The sequence below is a fragment of the Chinchilla lanigera genome, unplaced genomic scaffold, assembly GCF_000276665.1.
Source record: "Chinchilla lanigera isolate Chin_1 unplaced genomic scaffold, ChiLan1.0 scaffold00039, whole genome shotgun sequence".
Classification (NCBI taxonomy): Eukaryota; Metazoa; Chordata; class Mammalia; order Rodentia; family Chinchillidae; genus Chinchilla; species Chinchilla lanigera.
The window spans coordinates 10527520-10549056 of NW_004955440.1; the positions used below are offsets into that span (position 1 = coordinate 10527520).

General features: G+C 36.0%; 1 protein-coding gene and 1 long non-coding RNA gene across 11 annotated transcripts in view; one reads left to right on the top strand and one right to left on the bottom strand.

The window, feature by feature from the left end:
• Nucleotides 1–11422, top strand: part of LOC106149227 — a 15062-nt gene extending 3640 nt beyond the window's left edge. Inside the window, exons 2-4 of the long non-coding RNA XR_001235262.1 lie at nt 5776–5839; nt 7750–7839; nt 10749–11422. This is a non-coding gene — a long non-coding RNA (uncharacterized LOC106149227). The remainder of the gene's footprint in view (nt 1–5775; nt 5840–7749; nt 7840–10748) is intronic.
• Nucleotides 1–21537, bottom strand: part of Gtdc1 (glycosyltransferase-like domain containing 1) — a 367853-nt gene that overhangs the window by 192936 nt on the left and 153380 nt on the right. The gene's annotated exons all lie outside the window — the stretch shown is intronic.

Here is a 21537-nt window from a genome sequence, read left to right on the forward strand (position 1 = left end):
GGTCCATAGTGTGTGGACAGATTTCCTGCACTCTCTCGTATATCATTCTTTCGGTGACTGTTATAAATAATCTTATGAAATATATGCCTTGTATTGTATTGTTTCACCTTGCACAATAAGCCCCAAACCATAACACACAGCAAGTACATGTTAAGTACCTGTGTTCTGCAGTTTACTAGGCTAAATGATGGGTATGAAACAGAGAACAAAAGTGAAGCAAATAGAAAATTGCGGCTTGGAGAACTGAAGACCAAGACACTAGAGCACACTGTTCACGGAAAAGCTGACCACAGACGTGTGTGAAGACGTACAGGAGGCTTTGGGAGCGAAGAAATTCATTTTTGGTTTTACATTACGAACAAAGGAAAGAGACTAAAGGATTTTAACTGAAAAAGTGACTGAACATACACGCACTTATGCTCTTTGGATGTGTTTACTCTTTTCAAACTGCAGGTATATCTTACTGCAGTTTGGTTTTTGCTTTGTTTGATAGTTTTTGTTTTGTTTTTGCTTAAAACTCTGAACACTACATTGTGTTACCATGGTGGAAAATACTTATAAAATGTATGACTTTAATAAATTCCCCACAGTATGTTCAACCAGAGTATGACTGTTATATTCATGTATCCGCAAAAGTTTTGAAATTGTCTTTGTGAAATCCGTTATGTATTTGTTGCTTTTGTTTACATTCTCAATTTTTAAAGATGACTTTTTAATGCCGTAAAACTTTAACTAATGTATGGAAAACAGACTGTAGGGAGTAAAGGGGAGACAGCACAGAGAAAAGGAAAGAAATGACAGTCACTTCAGCAAGGATGCGAGTGCTGAGGATGACGCCATGTGGTCTGCTGAGTTTTTGATGAAACTGGAGAGGAAAAGTGAAAGAGAGAAACACTATTACTCTCCTCCTTTTATTACTTTCAAAGCATTTGACAGCATTTCAGTGTAATAGGAACTCAATGATAAAAGCGTATGCTTATGAAAATCATTCTCAGCATTTCCAAAGTCTTCTGTCTCAACATTTTTTTAAATTCATGAAACCTGTGTAGAAGGATAACTGAGTTCTAATACCCATGAATCATCAAAATGTAAAATGCATTTTAACACAATTGGTTTAGTTGCCAGCCACTTCATCTTAACTAGAACGTTTCTACTGCACGTTTAAATGCTACTGATTTTCAAAAACCTTCACGAATACTACATAACAAAATTTTCCTTTGGCTACACAATTAAAATGTAAGATGTGAGTCTTATTATCCAGGAGAAAGGAAAACAGTTCTCTAATTTCCTAAATTCCTGTGACGGGTAATTTATAGGCTGTTAAGCGGAGCACACAGCTTCCCAAAAACCATCTTTTGGTGCGGAGTGGCATCGATTAATTAATCAAGCAGTGTTATTTTTCTCCACCATATTACTTTCTCCTGTGCTCATCACGATGGCTCTGAGAGTGCACCGGTGAAGGCAGGAGACTGAGGTCTGCAGATAGGACCCGCCCCTGAGTGATACCTCAAGCACAAGGCTGGTTTCTTAACATCTACCTGCGCTGCAGTCATCAGCACTCTGACAGACTCTCGATGCTTAAGGAGACAAATCACATAATACCTGTTGAGCTGCTTCAGAGAAAGCTGCCGTGTAAACTCAGGTGTCTCAAATTATTCCAGCAACCTCTCCAAGTCTTTTAACTCCTGGTACTGGCACAGGGCCTAATCCATAAAAGGTACTCTATAATTATGTTCACAATGAGAAAGAAAGAGACAGGAAGAGACAGACAGCCCACTGTGGAAAAAATAAATAAGTAAGTTGAGTTTTTACTGCATTCATTTAATTTTTTTGATACATGTGTTCAGTTCTTTGGGGAAAATTCATTACTGAGTTTTCTTATAAGATCTGAAGCAATTCAAACCACTAGAACATTTACAGATACATTGTTTTAGATATTCTATCAGCACGTGAACCAATCAGAATATTGTGGAGTCTGGTAACCTGAAATTTAACAAGTGCCAAATTATAGCCCTGTTCCAAAACAACTAACCATATGTAGTTAAAAGAAGTCATAAATACAGAAAAAAAATAATAAAGATAAGTAATATTTCTCTTCCGAAATGTTACAAAGGAGTGCAAGACTGATTGTGAATGAAAGTACAAGCAAAATGGGTAAGAACAGTGAAAAGCCAGAAAGTCTTAAGGTTTGCGGATGGCAGAGGAATCCTAGGTTCTGAAGTCTTCGTCTGGAAAAGCAGAGCTATCTGAATAAGTAAGGGAGGAAAGGATAAGTTGATGAAAGCTGAGTTTTTGAGAAAGAAGAAAAGAAAGAAAGAAAAGAAAAGAAAAAACAAAGAAAAGAAAAGAAAGAAGGAAGGAAAGAGAGAGAGAAAGAGAGAAAGAGAGAAAGAGAGAAAGAGAGAAAGAAAGAAAGAAAGAAAGAAAGAAAGAAAGAAAGAAAGAAAGAAAGAAAGAAAAGAATCAGATGCAATTTAAAAGGTAGTTTTCCAATAACCCTGAAGCTATCCAAATGCAAGGTAAGTCTGTACTTTTTTCTAGCTACACAGTGACCTGGTGAGCATTTATTATTCTACAAACCATACCTCATGTCTTCTTATTCTTAATTAAGGGAGCTGTAAATGCTTCTTCACCATAAAAAAATGGTAGTGAAATGAGAATGATAAAGAATCAAAGTACCACCATTAGTACCTATCAGTAACTATCACAGTCCACAGAAGGGAACATATAAAATACAGGGGAGGTAAGATCATTCATTTTACATCATGGCTTTTCATCATCACTTTTTCTTTTCTTTTTTAAATTTTATTTTAAAAATTAAAAAACTGACAAAACAATGATGAAGACAAAATCAAAACAACACAAAAAAAAACAAAAATGATACATGACCTCAAGACAAAATGATAGAAATTTACAATGGCTGTTAAATTACATACTGTTTTCGTCAACAAAGTTGCTCAGTCCATTAGACATAAGAATGTAAGATTGATCAAAAATCAAAGACAGTAACAAGGGGGCTGGGGATTTAGCTCAGTGGCACAGTGCCTGCCTGGCAAGTGCGACGTAGTGAGTTTGATTCCCGGTACCAGAAAAAAACAAAAAAACAAAAAAAACAAAAAAAAGACATGAACAAGTAAAAAAATAAAAAACAAAAATAATTTTAAAAAACATTGGAAATGACGCAAAGCTTCACCATACAAAATGGTAGGAATTCAACAATGGTTCTTATACTGCATACTGTTTTCAGATCAGTCATTCTAATTACCAAATTCAAATTGGTCAAGAAAAAAGAAAATTGTAAGCATTGACTGTTCCTCTCAGTGAACTACAGACATCAGCAATACACCTATTCCAGCTATCCTTATACATACATATAAATTTTTTCATTTTAAAAAAACCAACATAACAAAAACAAATATATAAACAAAACAGCATAGAAAGCAATAAAAATGGTAAGAATTTCAAAGCATGGAGATACGATATTAACAATGGTTGTTATACTACACAATATCATCTTCAAAATGGTTCCACAGAAAACAGATATAGGCATGCAAGATTGATCAAACAATTACACATTAACAGTTCCTTTCAATAAACCAACAGATATTAGTAGTATGATTATCCCAGCTATCCTGTGTATATATATACATATTTTTTTCTCTTTTTTCTTTTTCCTCTCCCCTCCTTCATTCCAGTTGCTCCTCCCTATTTGCACAGTTTCTTTTCCCTTTCACAATATCTATTGTACCTTTCAGATTTTATTTACTCTTTCAGGTTCTTATAGTAAGGAGGAAATACAATGTTTACATATGTGAATCTGATTTATTTCACCAATGAGTATGGTCTCGAGTTGTATCCATTTACATATAAAAGCCTCTAGTTTATCTTTCTTTATAGCTGAGTAATACTCCATCATATAAAAATACATCACTTTTTCATAAGGAATCCTTTAAGTCACCATAGTATTCTAATGTTGATTTTAATATTCTAAAGGAAGACAGGAAACCATGCACTACACAAGGCTTTTGCATACACTATCTCATTTAATCCTTGCCACCTGATAGATAAGCCTCATTGTCCACACTTTACTGATTAAGAAATTAAAGCATAAAAAGGCTTGGATACATGTGAAAACAGCAAGCACTAAGACAAATGCGCTTCAAATCCATGTTGATCTGCATCTAAGGCCTCCGCTTGTGCACGTTTCCACACTGGTTTTGGATCATCTAAGAATGCAACTCCTAGAGGGTTCACATCAGCTGCACTGATTATAGTCTGTGTTAGAGAAATAAAAGACTATACAAGGTGCAAAGAAGGATACTAATCCGAGCAGCTTTGTTTTCTCCTTCACTCATCATATATTTTCTGACTGACCGAACTGCTCTCGCCACACAGATCGTGGAGAGGTGCAGACCACTGGAAGGCTTGCCCAAAGCCCAGCACGCTGGACTCCATTGTAAGAACTGTGAAGAGTCAGCCCACAGAGACACAGGGAGGCAGTCAGGGCAGTGGCTACGGAAAGCGCCTGACATTAAGAACAACGATAAAAGCAGAAATATCTGGCTTGGTTATTGAAAGAGGGAGGCTAATTACATGATTCAAAGGTTTCTAGCTTACATAAGCACATAGGTAGTGATAACAGACCTTAACGGAAGAGGAGAAAAAAAACCCTGGGGTTCAAATAAAGGGGAAATAAACGGGTTTCATACATGTGGAATATAAGTAGAATACCTAACATATAAGTAAAGATAATGAAAGAAAATGCACTGTATATCTGATTAAACAAAAGCCCTGGTCACAAAATATGTCTGTTAGAAAATGTGCATTTTGAATTGGGCATGGTGGCACATGCCTGTAACCGCAGAACTCGAGGGGCTGAGGCAAAAAGATCGCCAAGATTCAAGACCAGCCTGGACTACACAGTGAAACCATGTCTCGAAAAAAAGTGCATTCTAGTTTCTTGTATATCTGTTCTAGATGATTCCCAACATTTTATGTCACCCTGTTTTCTTTTGTTACAGTTAATGTTAGTAAATATTGCTTGACGAGATAAATTAGGTCTGTTGTTCTTTTCTTTAGTATCCTATAGTCTCTGCAAGATGGCAGTTAGTACTCTGGCTTCTGAGTTTCTTAAAGGTAGCCCTATGTCTTTCTTGGTTTCTATTCAAACTCAGTAGTTACTAACTGTCTTCAAATAAGTGAATGAATAAATGAGTTAAATATGTCCCTCAGTGACACCAGAAACATAAAGCTGGTTGATTCTCTATAGTGTCCACTATGATGTCTACTCCCACCATTAATAAAACTGGGGAAGCCTTTACATCTCTCTTACTCGAGTCTAAGACGTGTTATTTGATGCCATTTTTGATGGAGTCCACTATTTTCTGCTTAGGTTCCCAATTATATTTCAGATACTACTCTCTATTTTACCATCTTAATATGTGAAGCACACAAGATACAATCAAAGTAAAGGAATTTGCGAAAGATAGGTGTCAAACTGGTACAAAGATCAGGACTATACAACATCATGATAATAATTTCTGTCATCTTTAGGGATTCATGATCACCAGTCTTGAAGAGGCAAGCCAATTAACATGCAAAGAGCATCTAATTTGCTAAGAGTGCTGGGAACACTTCATATGGTGTTTTATCCCCATAAACTAATATAATTAGTATGTAAAAGATTTATAATTCATCTCATGATTAATCCATTATAGAAGACTATTTCCTAACAGCACCATATCATTTTATATTGGAACCCTCTTTGCCCTTTAGGCTACTCAGGAGTGTCTGGACTTCATTTCTGCACACTGCAAAGTTAGAAGACTGGAGGTCCAAGGTAAGTGATATATGTCTGTCATCAGTGCTGCCAAAGATTATAAATACTGAAGGACACACTGACCAGTCAGGCCAGAACACTCAGACGAAGTTCAGTTCAGGGACAAGCCTGAGGAAGAAAAGCACAAGCAAGCACAGAGTGGCTTTTGCACATTATTACCACTTCGGCTTGAACGTTATGGCATGGTGATAACTAGAATAACTAGATATAATCATAACTAGAATAATCATAACAGCATAAATGACATGAATAATGCCTGTTTCTAGAGAATTGATTAAGCTATTCCTAATAGAAAAATATGCTTTGTTCCAAAATAATAAGTAAACTAATGAAAAATATGATGACTGGCTATCTTGACTGTCACTTCTACTGGTACAACAATCAAGCAAAAAATAAAATATTTCCTAAATAGTCACTATTTCTCTAAAGTGCCCTGGGATCTAAATTTTTCAGTGTGTATGAGCATTTCCTTTAAATACTTCACCCCAGAGTGCTTTACTCTATTGAGTTGTTTTATCTTTTGATTTGTGACATTTTTTGTTATGCTTTTCACAAAGTTTATGTCTGCGTTTTGATTATTCCTCTTCTGGTTTGGCAAGTCCAAGGCAGTTCTTTGAAATCTTCCCCGAATTTGGTGCTTAATATGTCATTTGGAGAATATCTCCCACAAATAGTTTAGTATCCCAATGTTTTTCTATTTGACATATCACCTTAATTACAAGGCTATACTAGAAAAACAATTGCAAAAGTCAAAGTCAGAAAAGTGTACTGGACACAGTAGGTACCCAAGAAATGTCTGAAAGTGAAATGTGCATTAATGGCATACATCTAAAACACAAAAAGAACTGGAAGGTGTGCAACGAATGCACAACAATAACCTAGCTGTTTATACTCTTATTTTATAGATGAGCCTTTTTACAAACATTGAGTTGCTAACTCTTCTGTGTGAAAATTCTGATTTTAACTCTAATCATTCAGTCTATATTATAGAGAAGAAACATATGAAAGCTCATTTTATAAAGATCAAATAAAGTAAACTGAAAGCTGAAAGTTTTCTATACAGCTAAGGTTCACAAATAAAAACAATTACTTTCCCAAACATGCTTCCCTTGGTCACAACCTGAAAAGTTATACTCTTTTTTTGAAATAACTATGAAATATTGCATAAGTAAAAAGGGAAAACCAGTGAAAAATACCAAGTGCTAAGTAAATAATACTGTTAGGATGATCTTAAGTGAAGTAAGTACTAAGGACCTTCAATACAACCTGTTTCACATAATAGCTTTGTGAGATGTAGTTCTCTTGGGTTCATCTACCATTCCATAGTGTGCATCATCTCGAGTACTACACAAAGGAATTCAAATTTCCTAAACCACATTTTCTCATCAAACAATTGAGCACAGGATATGATCACGTGACCTGAGCTAGCCAATCAAAGGCTAATTCTGAGCCAGTACAGAGCTGGTAATGAAAGAAAATCACAGTTGCTATTAGTGATGAGCACGGCCTCCTATTGCCCACAGCGGAAGCAACCTCTAGTTAGAAAATGAAAGCATTCTCCACATAAATGGTGAAAAATTCTATTGATCTAAGAAAAAGGTTTAAAAAATTCTTTAATCATGTTTCACTCCTTCTCTCCATTCAATGTAGAAAAAAGAACTTAAAATGAGTATAAAGGAGTACAAATTCTAGTACAAATATGTACTAGAATCTCACTGCAGACATCCTTCTGACCCTCCAGTCACTTCAATTTACCTTTCCCTACATGTGTGGGTCACATTTCTGAGAATTACGTGTCACAGTGAACATGGGTTGTTCGAAGTGTCCCTTTTGCATGTAGCCCACAGCAAGTAACCTCCTTGGTTGGTCCTGTTCTTTTTTTCTTTCTTTCTTTCTCTATTTGTACATAGTGCTCTAGGAATGCTAGAAAACAGGCAGAATGTCAAGCAAGAAGCAAGAAGGGAGTCCAGACTTGGCCTTTAAAGGAAAAAACACCTGAGGTGAGCATTAAAAGATGAGCAGAATATTGAGCCACGTGTTTTGAAGGCAAGGATTAGAAAGAAGAAGGTTTTACGTTTCTATTCATACTCAAAACGAAAAGCAGTTACTGAGAAACATATATGGCCACGTTCTATTCAAATAAGCAAATATGTATCATATACATATGTATACACATATATGACATTCATTTTATACATACACATTGTGTAAGAGGCTATCTAGTTGATAAGTAATAAAAAGATGAACTAGACTTGACCTTCTGCCCTTTATCTTTGCATCTGAAAACAGAAATATATGTAAATGCTTACAGTTATATGAGAATACATCTTTAATTTCAAGTGAGAAAATGTCTCCAAATTTAGACTTGACATTCTGCCCTTTATCTTTGCATTTTTGAAACAGTAATATAAGTAAACGGCTGTAGTTATATGAGAATAAATGTTTAATTTTCCAATGATAGAATGCTTCTAAATTTGCTTAATTGCAAATTTATATTTCTTGCCGTTATCACCCATTGTTCAGAGATTACACCCCTCTTTTACTAGTTCCCTCTTTTACTAAGTTCCCAAAGTAACACACACTTGGATGGGACAAGCTAGTAACTTTCTTATAATAATAGCTCCTCGTCTTGAGAAACACTTTCAAAGAAATTTTAGTATTTTACCACTCCATGGCAATCAGTAACAAGGCGAGATTCTCCCAAGAATATTCCAACAGTCCTTGAGAAACTAAGACTGTCTATTCAAAACCTGAGCATCTGGCAACTCTGCCACCGTGAAGTATCCATATGGAAGAGACCAAAATGTGTCAAAGTACCCAAAACGATTTTGGGTAGTGTAGAAGATAGAATAAATAATTCAGTATCGTCAACACTTTCAACAGCAGGTAGTGGATATGCTACCTGCTTCTATAATGTGCCAGAAGGTAACAGAAGTGTGTGAGGCTGTGTGTGTGTGTGAGGGAGAGAAGGCAGAGAAAATATCAGTATACATAAGGATAAAAGCTATTTTTGTACAGAAATATTCTTTAGGTAGAATATTCTCTTTGTAGAGATAGCAGATCTCTCTAAGATACACAGAAGAAAATATGGAGCCAATAAAAATTATATTTAAGATAAATATAGCAACAAATATATTACCTTAGACTCAATGGAAAAAAATGCATTAACTTAACATTATGGTTGAAATCGTATGTGCAAAAAAGTCAGAAAATCCAAAATTATGGTTCCCTCAGCAACTATAACTGTGTCCTCGTGCATATACATTTTGCATTACTGTAATGATAATACATTTCAATCTTAATATGAGTTTATGCAATGTGACTGAATTAGGATTCTTCTGGGAACTATAACTTTAGATTTCTGGACTTTTGTGAAAGTAAAATCTTAACCAGAAAGTCACATTAATATAAGGTGGGGCTTTTGCATTTTATTTTCTAGCTTTTAAAGAAAAGCAAAAAAACTCTGCATGTTCGACAAAATCAAAGTAGCAAAAGATTGATTGATTCCCATTAATACAAAAGGGATTCACCAGAAAGCCTAATACTTTAATATAAGTACACACAAACTAAAAAAAACCTTTTTTCTCCTAGAGATTAATCAAAGAAAAGAACAGGCCCACTTAGGAGTGAATAAATTTACTCCTTCTATAAAATTTTAGTTTCTGATTAGAAAGTAATTTAACTCAACTACATTTTAACATGGATATAAATAAAAGTGCCTGAAATAATTCTCTCAGCACATATTCCTACATCTCATCAAGGAAAAAAGTGTTAAAATGGTCCCCTATATTTTCAATACAGTAGAGCTGGTTGAGAGCCACTTTTTCTTCCTGAACATGTAACATGGCAGGACATAAACTATAAGATGAAACTGCAATACTGTCGCCAACCATTTTTCCTTCATGGGGCTGGATCTGATTCAAATCTGATTCAGAAATGGAAAGACACAGACCCACAATGATCCAGGGAAGCTTAAGAAAGAGGTAACTGCACTTACACAACTGCTTAGGTATTAGAAACCCATGGAGTAGTTCAGAAGCGAAGAACAGGAAGACTGTGGATTCTAAAGAATCTTTACAAGATTCACAGGAAGTTAAAAATACTTTTATGCAAATGACATTTTCAATGGACTTCACAGGATCGGGAGAGAACAAAAAAGAGGGGAAGGGAATGGAGCGGAGGGGATAGGAGAGGACAGAAGAGGAGAAGAGAGGAGGATATTATAGACAGATAGCAGAAGCTGTAGAAACATCATCCAGAAGAAAAAGTGACCAACTCACCTTTGAAGAAAAAAGAGTTTGCTCAGGAAGCAGAAAGATCATGAAGGAGCAAGTGAGTTCGTTAATTTTAAAAGCTATCAACGGACATTAAGGATATACTGCAGAGGACCTGCTAACAAATCTTAATCACACCATGTAGACAATGCGCGAGGAGGACGCTGAAGTGTCAGGTGATATATTATTAGGAGAAAAACAAAAGTCAAAAATTTTAAACCTACAAAAGCAAGACAGAAAACATACTAAAGAAGTAAGACTTAACACAGGGGGGACTAGTTATGAGATTATAATAATCTGAACAAGTAGCAATGAAAGTGTGAAGAAACATGGTAACAGGCAAATCCAAAAGAGCAGGGACTGAACAGGTTTTCCAAGATTTTGAAATGTAATGAATTTTAGAAAGATCATTTCAGCAATAAAAATGTACACTCAAGGCTGGTTTCTCATGTAAGAGAAAGAAATAATTCCATACTGTTTGCTAAATCCTAAATTTAAGGTATCAGAACTACAGAAGAAATCATTTTCTAAAACACTGGAAATATGATTTAGAGCTACTGATTATAGCAATAAAATATTTTATATTTATATAAATTACAAGCTTATACTTCCAGTATCTCTTTTTATCTTTACAGGGCTGGAAATGTACAAATAAGAAAACTGAGGCTCAGAAAGGATCTTTTTAAACCTTACACAGGTATTACACAACGAAGTCAGAAGACATAGATTTTGGGCACCCCGGGTATAGAAGTCACTCTGAAGCCAAAGATAAGGCCATCAAAACTACGGAGAAAAGCTAAGCGAGATGTCTGCAGAACCACAGGGAAACCTAACACTGCAGAGCAGTGAGTATTCAGGAACCTAGCAGATGGCTAGGGTGCTTTGTAAACTGCTACGTGTACGGCACTCAACAGATATTCAATAAGCTCCAATCACATGAGCAGCTAAAGGGAAGATAGCTCTCAACAGGATTTCTGTATCTGTGATAGACACAAGGACTCATTCTCAAACTTAAGAAAAAAAAGAATCTACTTTCTCAAAAGAATTCTTAGATAAAACTCTGAGATTTAAAGTGCATCTCAGAGTATAACAGGAACCAATGATCTGGAACTTGTGTTGACTCAAATTCTTTCTCTCTGATAATATTTCTTTTGGACATTTAGAATAATACCTGGGACAATTCTATGCAACTCCAAAAACAAAAATGCTAGAAATCCTTTGATTTAGTAATCAGGTGACTTCATTTTGGACTCCTTGAGTACAGTGTTAAAGAATAGGTAACTGTTGATTTGAACATATTAAACTTAGATCAAGTATCAGCCTGTCTGACTAGACTCTTGACTGCCAGGGTCCTCTACTAGCAAGAATCCTTTGTGACCTCATTCTTGGATTTTTCTATGCTAGTGTCTCGTACTGATTATAACACATCATCATGCTCCTTGGACAATACAGTTGTACACAATGGAAATGGTACATCTGGTCAACTGCCTGTAGTTGTGTTGCTCCAATACCCTGTTGCAGAATCTCCCTATTTGCCACATCTTATAAGAAACTGGCCATACTGAATTATTCCACAAAACAGCCAGAGAGTAAAAAAGCAGCATAAAGTCAGGAGGTTAAAATTCAACAAGTGAATGCCCAAATTTGATACCTTAGGTAAAAGGGGTTTTATATTTTAATCTTCTTACTAGTATGGCCAGTTACATATGTGCCTAGCAAGGAAAGAAATTAAATGTCCCTACAGTTGAAAATATGAAAAAATTATTAATCCTTTTTAATAACAGACTTGACAATGTTGTCCCATTTTTATATAAACTGTAAATGACAAATATATTCTAATTAGATAATGAAATAGTAATCATGATTGTAAAAAATCCAGCATCAAGTAGTGAAAACATTAGCAATTGTAAGATTTCATTATGGCAACTCAGCGGTAACTCAACACAGATTCCGCTGATGTAGCTCCAGTTTTAACTGTCTGGATCAGTGGACTCTTTCATTCCACGTGTTGTAGTGAAGTTGAACCTCAACACAACATGTACAGTTTTCACTAAACAGCAATGTCTGGACACTATGCTGGCATCTTTTGTTCAAATGATAGACAGTTCGGAATAAAAGGGACAAACAGGACTAATAAAAATCAGTGAGTGTAACTCATGCTGGTGGCAGCAGAGGTGGGACACACACAGCCAGACTGCCCCAGGCAGGGACTCTGGCGACCCAGAAAGGCAGCCTAGGCAGGCCGAACGGCCCCAGGTGGGGACCACTCAAGACTCAGGGGTGGACACACACACCAGCAGTTGGTAAGTCAGGAGAACCACAGTTGTGGACAGGCAGAATACAAGGAGGCAGGTGGAACCACCATTCTTTCCATATATATATCAAAGGGCTGGGGAGAAACCCAGCAACAGAACGCCAACTCCAGCCTCCACATCCAGAGGCCGAGATCAGCCCTATACCCAGCACAAATGCCACTGTAAAACTGGCTGCAGTACACAACACATTTTTGAGATCAGACTTGGACCAACCACAGAACTGCAAACACCAGAGGAATTTTACTCCGTTTATTTCTCTACATTTCTTTGATCAGTTTTCCTTTTTATATGCAGTTGAGGTCTTTTTTTTAGTATAATTTGGTCTTGTTTCATTGGGGGGGTATTCTTGTTTTTTGTTTTTAGTCTCTTTTTTCTCTTTTTCTTTAAGGTCTTACATTCACTATTTTCCTTTATGTTTTCATCTACTTGTCTTTTAATTCTTATTTGATTTTATGACACTTCCACATGAATAAACATTGTCTCTTCTCTGCCAAGTTCACTTCAATACTCCTCTGCCCCCTCTTGCATTCTTTCCCTCTTCTATCCTCCAGTTTCCCAAAGCTTGTGTGATCATGCTCCCCAGCCTTGCTCCTACTATATGGCACCTCACTTATCTATTTTGCCCCTGTCCCTCTTAATACCCCCTCCCTTACAGGGTACAATTGCTCCACTAAAAGGAAAATCACTGCATACAGATTATTGGTACATGCTGGATTCTTTTATACAACTGTAGATACAAATGTTGTACAACTTTGCTCCTATGGTTAAAAGTATCAGGCTAATAGTTACTACAGTTCATCAGTAGTCAAACTGCACGCAAGACTAGTGTCATTGTTAACTGCACTATTTAGCCAGGATACCATACCCACTATAATCAGTTTTTCTCTCCTGTATGACAACACTGTGATTGTATGGGATCATTACCATCACCATAAACCAGTATAAAAGGACTGGGTGCTGAGTCAAATGAGTAATAACTTTTCATCATCAATGCATTGGGAAGATAGGTTCTTTGGAGAGACACAAAGACCAAGAACCACCTACATCTAGAAGATAGCCCCATGGAACAAATATGTCCTGAGGAAGCCTCAATACTAGGAATAAAGCTATTTACCATAAAAAACCTATAAGCATCAACACAAAAAACAAAACAATACAAAAAAATTGAAAACAAAAAATAATAAGACACAGAAGCAAAATGCAACCCCACACTCCCAGCACACCTAGGACAAGCCCAGAACATGATAAGAAAGAAGATATCAGAAGCCAACCACTGAAATGTTCTGAAATGATAGCAAGAGAAGTGAAAAAACAAATGGAAGAGGCTATAGAAAAAAATAAGCTCTAAGGTGCAAAAAGAAATAAGGATCACAATGAAAAACATAAAGCAGACACACACACACAAAAACTGGACAGCTCAGGAAAACAATGGAAAGCATGAACGCCCATCATAGGAAAGAAATAGAATCCATAAAATAGATACAAACAGAAGTCCAGGAGATTAAAAACTCCACTGAAAGTACATGCAACTGATTGAATGAAGGTGAGGATAGAATATTAGATTTAGGGGGCTGGGGATTTAGCTCAGCGGCAAAAGCGCCTGCCTGGCAAGCGCAAGGTCATGAGTTCGGTTCCCGGTACAGGAGAAAAACCAAAAAAAAAAAAAAAAGAATATTAGATTTAGAGGACCAGATGGAGGCCAGCAACCATGAAAAGATAAAAACTAGGAAGAGATCATGAAAAGTCAAACAACTACAAGATGAAGCAAAGAAGAACAAAATAAGATTTATTTGAATCATTAAGAAAGCTGGAGTACAAAAGATATCTTAAAAATTCTTCACAGAAATAATGGCAGAAAACTTCCCAAACATGGATAAATAATTTGACATGCAAATAAATGAAGAATATAAAACTCCAAATAGTCATGACAAAATAAATCTACACCAGAGTACATAATAATCAAGATTCCAGAAATTCAGCACAAGAACAGAATAACAAAAGTGGCTAGAAAAGGAAACAAATCATCTAACAGGAAATCCCATCAGAATCACAGCAGATTTTTCAACACAAACCCTCAAATCAAGGAGAGCTTGGAGTGAGGTATTTCAAGCCCTAAAAGAAAACAATCTTCAACCTAGCTTAATGTATCCTACAAAACTATCTTTCAAAATCAGTGGACAAATAGGATAATTCTATGACAACAACTGAAGAAATTTATGACCACCAAACCAGCCCTACAGAGTGCTCTGAAGAACAGTTTAGAAAGAGATAACGAAGACTGCAAACACATGAACACCATAGAAAGAAGCACCAGGCAAGGCAAGCAATTAAACAGAGAAGAAAGGCAGGTAATCAAGAACAGAGAAATAACATGAAAAAGATTAGCTAATACATATCAGTTATAAACATCAATTTAAATGGTCTCAAATCACCAATCAAAAGAAACAGACTGGCAGAATGAGTCAAAAAACAAGATCCAACAATATGCTGCATTCAAGAAACACATTTAACTCAAAAAGACATTCATAGACAAAAAGTAAAAGGATGAAAAACAATTCTACATGCCACAGGAACCCAGAAAATAGCAGCAGTAGCTAGTCTATTTGCAGACAATGTAAACATTAAGCAAAAACTGATCAGCAGATACAAAGAAGGTTACTACATACTTGTTAAGGGAAAACTCTAAGAAGACATAACAATCAGAAATATATATGCACCAAACACCAGTGCACTGAACTATATAAAACAAATATTAACAGACAGGAAAAACCAAGTAAGCACTAACACAATTGTGGTGGGGGACCTCAATACTCCACTCTTAAAATTTATAGATCAATCAGACAAAAAAATCAACACAGAAGTATCACAATTAAATCAAACCTTTGATCAAATGGGCCTGGTAGATGTCTACAGTGTTCCGCCTCAAAACATCAGAATACACATTTTCTCAGCTGCACATGGGACATTCTCCAAGACAGATAACATATTAGCCCACAAAATATGTTTAAGTAAATGTAGAGGAACTGAAATCATCCCATGCATACTATCTGACAATAGCACAATGAAACTTGAAATCAACAACAAAAGAAACCACAAAAACTACATGCACACGTGGAAATTAAACAACACTCTTCTGAACAACCAATGGGTCACAGAGGAAATTAAAGACAAAATTAAATAGTATATACAATTTAACGATAACATGATACAACACACCAGAATTTATGGGACACAATGAAAGCAGTCCTACAAAGGAAATTTATAGTGACAAACTCTCACATCAGGAAAATAAAACGAGCTCAAGTAAAAAACCTAATGCTGAACCTCAAACTTCTAGAAAAGAACAAATCAAACCCAAAGCTCATACAAGGGAAGAAATTATAAACGTAAGAGCAGAAATTAATGCAATTGAGACTAAGAAAACAATACAAAGAATGAATTGAAAAGTTTGTTCTTTGAAAGAATAAATGAAATTGATAAACCATTAAGCTCACCTCATCAATAAAAGGGAAAAAAACACAAATTCAAGTAATTAGGAATAAAAAGCAGAAATCACAAGATCTTATAGAAATCCAAAAGATCATCAGTACCTACTATGAGAACTTATATTCTAAATAAGATGGAAAACACAAAAGAAATAGACAGATTCCTAGATAGTCGAATTGTCAAAACTAAATCAAAAAGATATAAAAATTCTAAATAACCCAGTAACAGACAATGAAATGAAAATATAATTAAACATTGACCAAAAAAGAAAAGCCCAGGCCCTGACAGACACACAGAAGAAGTTTACAAGAAATTTAAAGAACTAATGCTGAAACTCTTTAACGAAACTGAAATGGAAGCAATACTTCCAAAATCATTCCTGGAAGCAAGCATTACCCTGATTCTAAAACCAGAAAAGAACCCAACTAAAAAAGAAAACTACAGACCAATCTCTCTAACAAACATAGATGCAAAATCTTTAATAAGATAGTGGTAAATGGAATGCAGAAAATCATCAAAAGGATTATATACCATGACCAAGTAGGATTCATACCTGGGATGCAGGGATGGTTCAACAGACACAAATCAATACATATAACATATCATATTAACAGAACTAAAGACAAAAATCACATAATCATCTCAATAGATGCAGAAAAAGCATCTGACAAAGTCCAACACTGATTCATGATAAAAACCCTAAAGAAAAATTGGAATAGGTAGTCTGTACCTCCATCTGATAAAAGCCATCTATGACAAACCAACAGCCAACATCATACTAAATGGTCAAAAACTGAAAGCTTTCACTCTAAAACTGGGAATAAGACAAGGATGCCCCCTATCACCACTCCTATTCAATAGAGTTGTGGAAACATTAGCCAGAGCAATCAGACAAGAGAACCAAAAGAAAATTGAATAAGGATAGGAAAAGAGAAAGTTAAATTATCATTATTTGTAGATGACATGCTATTCTACATAGAAGACCCCCCAAAACTCCACCAAAAGACTTGTAGACTTAATAAGCAAATTCAGCAGTGTAACAGAATACAAAGTCAACATTCAAAAATCAATAGCATACCTGAACATAAGCAACAAATTCACAGAGAAATCAGGGAAACCACACCTTTTACAATAGTATCCAAAAAAATGAAACAGCTATGAATCAATCTAACAAAGAAAGTAAAAGATCTGTACATTGAAAATTACAGTAGTCTGAAAAAGGAGATCAAAGAAGATATCAGTAAATGGAAAGATATCAGTTTTTTTATGTATAGGAAGAACCAAAATAGTGAAAATGGCCCTACTCCCAAAACTGTCATACAGATTTAATGCAATACCAATCAAAATACCATTAGCATACCTCACAGAACTAGAGAAAACAATCCTCAAATTTATTTGGAACCAGAAGAGACCTAGAACAGTAAAACCAATTTTGGGCAACAAAGGCAAATCAGGGGGCATCATAATCCCTGACCTGAAACTATACTGCAAAGCTACTGTGATAAAATCAGCATGGGAATTTGAAAAAAAAAAAACACCCGAGAATCAGTGGAAGAGAATAGAAGATGCAGACCCAACTCCAAATACACTCAACCACCTTATCTTTGACAAAGAAGCCAAACAGGTTCGCTGGAAGAAAGTCTCTTTAATAAATGGTGCTGGAAAAACTGGTGTTTCACATGCTGAAGACCAAAACTAGATCCATGTCTATCTCCATGCACTAAACTAAAGTCAAAATGTATCAAAGATCTAAATATTAAAACAGAAACACTAAAATTACTAGAGGAGAAAATAAGCAGCAATCTTTGAAGACAAAGGTATAGGCAGAGATTTCATGAACAAAACCCAGACCACATGGGAAACACCATGAAGAATCAACAGATGGGATCTCACCTTGTTAAAAAGCTTTTGACAACAAAAGAAATCACTAACAGAGTGAAAAGACAACCCACAAAATGGGAAAAATTATAGCCAGTTGTCCCTCAGACAAAGCCCTTATGTCCAGAATATATAAAGAATTGAAAAAAATCAGGCTCCCAAAATTCAAAGACCTAATCAAAAAATGGGCATCTGAGATGAATGTATACGTCTCAGATGAAGAAATACAAATGGCAAAGAAATACATGAAAAAAGGTTCAGCATCACCGGTCATTCAAGAAATGCAAATTAAAACCACACTGAGATTCCATCTCACCCCAGAAAGAATGGCTATCATCAAGAAGTCAACCAATAACAAATGCTGGAGGGACTGTGGGGAAAAAGGAACCCTTCTCTACTGTTGGTGGGAATGCAGACTGGTGTGACAACTGTGGAAATCAGTATGGAGATTCCTCGAAAGCTAGGATTAGATGTCCCATTCGACCCAGCTATTTCCCTTCTGGGTAGCTTTCCAGAAGAATTAAAAACATCATATCACAGCAATGTATGTGCACTCATTTTTGTAACAGCACAATTTGTAACATCTAAATCTTGGAAACAAAGCAAATGCCCATCAACCCAGGAATGGATAAAATGAATGTGTTTTTTTATGGTGGAGTACTACTCAGCCATAAAGAAGGATAAACTTGTGACTTTTTTAGGTAAATGGATGTAACTCAAGAGCATATTCATAAATGAAATAAATCAGACCCACATGTGTAAACATCTTATTGTCTCACTAATGTAAGACGCTCAACGAGTAAGATCCAAAATACACAATAGATACTGTGAATTGGGAAGAAACTATTCAAAAGAAAAGAGAAACTGGGATGGGGGAAAGGGGAAAGGAAAAAAAGGAAAAGGAAAAAATATATGTATACACAAGATAATTATGATTGTTATACAGCTAATTTCTTTTAGTTTATTGAAAAGGTTTGTGCTAATATTGTTTAGATAATGTTTCTTGCCTAGATCTTATACTCTGAATAACTACCAGGAAGGTAAGAATTTACAAGGTAGTAATTATTGTTACTGTCCTACTAGCCTATTTTGAAACTGTTTAATTGCTACCGTTATTTTTTTCTTTCTTAAAAAAATCAGTGAGTGAAACTAAGGGAATTAAAAGTAGCCACCTACATTAAAATTTTTTGCTTTACTGTTTTGCAAAGTAATTTGCTTTAGGAGAAATCAGGCTGACATTGTTCTGGGTAGTCCCAGGCCTCTGCAAGAAAAAAAAAGAGAGAGAGAGACAAGCCAAGAAAAGAGAAAAAAGTAGACATCTGGTTGCAGGACAGGATACACACCAAAAGCCAGGATTGCACATGTCATCTGAGGAAAAAGTGGACCAATGAAAGAACTAGGTACAAACAGCACAACTTGAGCGAGGTGCTGGTTGGGTTCTATGAATAAAATAAAAGAATAAATATTCTCAGAAATGCCATTCAGAATCCAGGAGGTGCCCCAGGAAATCGTGTGCAGATGTCAAACACGAAACACGACTGGTTATGTGCAGAAAATAGAATCAGGAAGACGTAAGAAAAAGGTCTCAAAACACAGAAGAGGCCAACAGGATAAAGTAAAATAAATGAAGAAGAACAAACAGAGGAACTCAGACCAAGCCAGCTAAAACTAGCAACTGAAAGGTGGAGAGAGCTTCGGGGCAAAGGCAGAAAAGTAAGGGACAGTGCTGATCTCCACAACTGACCACGTGAGGGACGTGGGGGTGAAAGTCTGCCGAAAGACAGCAGCAATACCTACAGCTGTGTGAGTGAATCCAGAGGTCTTGGGTGGATGAAACTAAAGGTCAGATCAGAAAGTGTGGTTCTGAGGCTAATTAAGGTAGTAACACCTCATTCCAACAATGGCTCAGGTGCTACACCAGCTTCAACCCAAACCTGCAGGTAGAGGGCAACAGTCAGCTTGACTATGTCCAACTGAGGGAAGCCCAGGGCACAAAAACAAGGTGTTGAGGAAGGGGCAGACTAGAATAACACAAAAGGATTCCTAAATTGTGTATGTACTTGGTATAGACCACAAAGCAAACCCAAAATATGAAAATATGTTTCTCCAAAAGAAAAATTAGTAGTCTATTTACACTTACAGAAAAAATCCTCAATAATATTAGAGTAGATTGAAACCTTTTAGAGAATAAAATTAAAAGTGTATGAATATTACAATACTGTAAAACAAGACACATAGCAAAAGACAATAGAAAGTAAGATTGCAAGGTTATAGCAGCTGCTGGGTTTATGGATTTTCATGTTTTATTTCCAAATGTTCCATCACATAATTATATATCACTTTTATAATTAAAAAGAAACGAATTAACAATAAAACTTTTAATAGCAAGCATGCTTATTATCTTTTGAATTATCTGAATTAAAATAATTGTTACTTAAAATATAGTTCTTTGATAAAGGGGAATATATTTACATATGCTGTTACCCATTGAAGTCTAAATTATTTCATCTAATTTGTCTATCATTACAAGATACAGTTAATCTAAAATAGTCACTTATAAGTTTTCTTTTTAAAAATTCCCTTTATCTTAAATATATAAGGCATATATATGTGTTAATATTGCCTTTTATAGAAAAATTACAAAGAACCATCATGGCATGCACCAATGTAAATTATTTGGGAAACAATGTCAGAGTGCGTGTTTTTAAAGAAAAAGCATCACGTCATCTCCATGTTTTAAAAAGTTCACAAGGCATAGATACACTTTAACAACCGCATTCACTAATACTTAAACTAAGATTGGGGCTGAGGTCATAGACTCTGAAGACAACCGTCCTGGGTATACCACGGACTCTGACCGCAGAATACCTGGGTTTATTCAGCATGAACTCTTAGGGAAACCAACCAGGTCCAGCTCAGACTGTAAAGATATACTTACTGCCTATGTCAACCATGGACTACAGAACTCCACTGCCAGGTCTATGGAGGCAGTGACTAAGACTATGGGATGTACAGGTTTTTTTGGTACCAGAGTCGATCACGATCTAGCAATGCGAGGCAGGTGCTGTGATGCTGAGCTATATCCCCAGCCCATGACTATGACTAGGAACACTCTGAAGGCAGACTGACTGAGTCTACCAAGGGCACTGAGGCCTCACTCCTCAGTTCCACCATGGATGCTTACGAGAGACCCGCTCAGTCTACCACAGGCTAGAAAGGGGACCACATGCCTTGGCAAGTACTAAGTACTTGATTTCCTGCAGGCAATTTCTTCATCTCTCACCCTCTCACAGGGTGTAATGAGGAGGTGTAAAGTGCTTAAACCAGTACTTGGCATATTACAAACATAAAATATTTTCAAACTACCAGTAATAAATCAACTATGGTTTTACAATGAAATTCCAGTTAAATGATAAGTGAAAGTTCAAAATACTGCAATATGCATGAATTTCTTTACTGACCATTCTGTAGTTGCTTACTTTGTTTTTTATCATATAAATTGGCATTTGTTATGGTTTGTGTCTACATGTCCCCCCAAAGGCTCATGTGATCACGTGGTTTTTTCAGAATGACTGAATCTGGAATATGATTGATTCGTAATACAATGCTGGGATTAAGGGTGCTGGGATTAAGGGTGGGTGACTGCTGGATCAGTCCACTGGTTGGATTGGCACCACCCCTAATCCTGGTAGATTGGATACAATATAAGGGACAGAGAGAGGCTTGCCTGCCTCTCTCTCTCTCT